The following is a 3,033-nucleotide window of genomic DNA, read 5'->3' on the forward strand; positions in this document are numbered from 1 at the left end:
TAACCATGTCATAAAATGTGTTGTTCGTGTTCACTCAATAATGATTCCACTTTTTTTCTTATACCAGCACTCAACATAATTCTAGAAGTTATATTATTTCATCTATCTTGTTCGTTCCAACCAACAACAGAGAAATATGATTCCTTCATAAGTATGGATTGCTCTTTGAGTTTTCATCATCTTTTCATCTATGTGTTGTAAATTCAGGTTAGTATTTGTATCAATTTTTTCCCCTAATCTTCTTCTGATTCTCTTCAGATTTTTCAATTTCATGGCTTAATTCATGATTTTTTTCTTTGTTGTACTGTTTAACTCTCTCTTTAATGTTCTTCGGCGTTCATTTCTTCCTTTGGATCTCGCTGTTATTTGTTTTGTCATCTGTGTGTTCTATGTTATTTTCTATGCTTATCAATATGATGAAATTATTGATCTCCGATTTACTGGAGAATGTCACTGATTAAGTGATTTTTAGTTTGATCAAATAACAGGTAACTTAGTTCTCAGATGATAAATATGAATATATGCCTTTTACGGCGGCAAAGTATGCTACAAGGATAAATCAGTCCGCTAAAGGATGACCTTTTATACATGATTTGTTTGTTCAATGGGATGCATTAGCAATTGATAATAGGATCAAGGCTCTTTAGTTCGAATGCATCATTGATTTGTTTATATAAGACCACATCTTACTAGAATTGTCCATTTGACTAATTATGTAGAGTTCTGAAAGACTTTCTGATTTCTATAATCTTATGTTGATTTACATTGTACTTGAGGAGTATGTTTTATATTTCTCGGCATTAAAAGAATTTTTTAGTACAAATGAAGAGTATTTTCTATTTAAATTTAAACTTTAGCATAAGTCTATTAGTTTACTGATTTTTATATAAATCTAATGTAAAGAGCAGCCTTATGACTTGAGTTATCTCTTGATGGAGGAATATTGCTTCAGATACATTGCTGCGAGTTGCTTCTCTATGTTTTTTAGTACCATCACGGGGATGTGATTGACATTGAGTAATTTTAGCTGAAGAACAAGAATTTTTCTTACTAAAAATGTAGGGAATCAACTACCATTTGTTTTGAAGAATGAGTAACTCTTGATAAGATACCACCATTTTTACTATGCATGTACTTTATTAAAAAGAAATTAATATACACATAATGATTATATAAAGTTTTATTTGGCTTAAAGTTCAGTTCCTTGGAAAATTAGTAGTTGTATTACGTCCCATTTTGAATCGAGCAGTATTAAATAATAGATATAATCATAAAAGAGATATTAATTGTCAAGGAATACATATGAATTCCACCCTTTTTTTGCATTATAAATTTATTTTTATTTTATTATTTTTATTACATCTTTTTTAATAAAAGTTCACACATTTATTGCTCTTGCGTTTAAATCCCAATAGACATGGAGCGCCTTTTAAATCTTTTCGCCTTTGACATTACTGATAAAGACAATCATTTAACATTATATCTCTTTTCTGTATATTCTTTTCAACTTCTTGACTTTGTAGATCTTTTAAGAATGTACAAGCTTCATTCCACTTAGAATTTATCTCATTGAAATAGCTTTGTACTCAAAATATAGAAAAAGATTTAATTCCGATGATCATGGAAGACTTAGCGCTCCTCCTTTGTAACTTTTCAGAAATGCTATGAATGATCTACCTTGATACATTTTCTGCGATCCCTCAACATTTATTTTCTACTTATTTATGTTTATCTTTATGATGGTAAGGCCTAAATCTCTGCATGCAGTTCATTGAAATAAGCAGTTGGGATTTTAACTTTATTCGCTACCGAAATATACTTAAAAAGCCGTTGATATTGTTTATAATTAATCTACTGCTATTTTTATTTGCTACATAGATTGCGTAATTTCTTATACACTAGCATATACTATTTACACTTTTGAATTAAGTACTTCATAAAATTATACTATTCTTTGCTATTAAGCTTTATTTGTGACTACAACACAATAACTCTATAGCATACTGTACTATTATCATGAGATATTTTTGTTCTGTGAGTTTATATACTAAGATCGAGGACAAAAAAAAAAGGATGATTTAGCACGTTATTGTGGAATGTATTTGATAACTTTGAAATGGTCTAACTGTGTTCTTTTCTTTGTTCATAAATAATAGCAAATTGAATTAATGTGTTACGAATTGATGCACTTATCAGGAAAAAAGTATTGCAAATTGATAACAAGAACAAATTAAAAATTTGAGAAAGAAAAACATAGTTAGACTGGTGCATTTCATACATATGGTGCTCTTGTAGACAGAATAACACAGAATAGTCATTGACGTTACTTGGTTTATCAAGCATTCAAATTTTATATTGATTAACTTCTAATTGAAAGTTTCAAGATTAAGCACCATTTTAAGCTGGCTATATCATGAGGAACATTTTCTGTTTGATTAGATTTTCTCCAATTAGTTGAAATCTAAATCGTTTTTCATTATTTGACTTTTGGTATAGACTGATTATTCACCAAAGAGAAGTTCAAAGGAGTCCGATGAGTGAGGTATGTATATTAGTATGAACAATAACAACTCCCTGAACATATCTAGATTTAAGGAATGTGCTATGTGACAATAGTGTCTTGAAGAGCTTGTACTCTGAACAAACAACTATTTGATTTCTTTGAATATCTGGTTTATGAAACTTCAATTTGGTACTTATAGTGTTATGAAGTGGATAAAAGTATGTTCTTTTCTTCTCATTTTGCCCTCCTTTTTGTGAGGAGTAATAAAAGGAAAGTTTATTTACTAGCACCTACAGTAGATAATGTTGAGATGATATAAGAAAATTTCAGTATAAGTCCATATTTTATATTTATAGTGGTTATAAAAATTGTATCAATGTATCTACTTCATAACTATGTATGTTCTCTATAACTAATGGACTTTTTAGTCATTTCATACTCATGATTGGGCTTATTTCTTTCTTTTATTTGAGGGTAACTGAAATGTATCGACCCATTTTTTGGAGATTATTTGCATTAAATTTTGGCAT

This window comes from Nicotiana attenuata, chromosome 1 (assembly GCF_001879085.1).
Source record: "Nicotiana attenuata strain UT chromosome 1, NIATTr2, whole genome shotgun sequence".
Lineage (NCBI taxonomy): Eukaryota > Viridiplantae > Streptophyta > Magnoliopsida > Solanales > Solanaceae > Nicotiana > Nicotiana attenuata.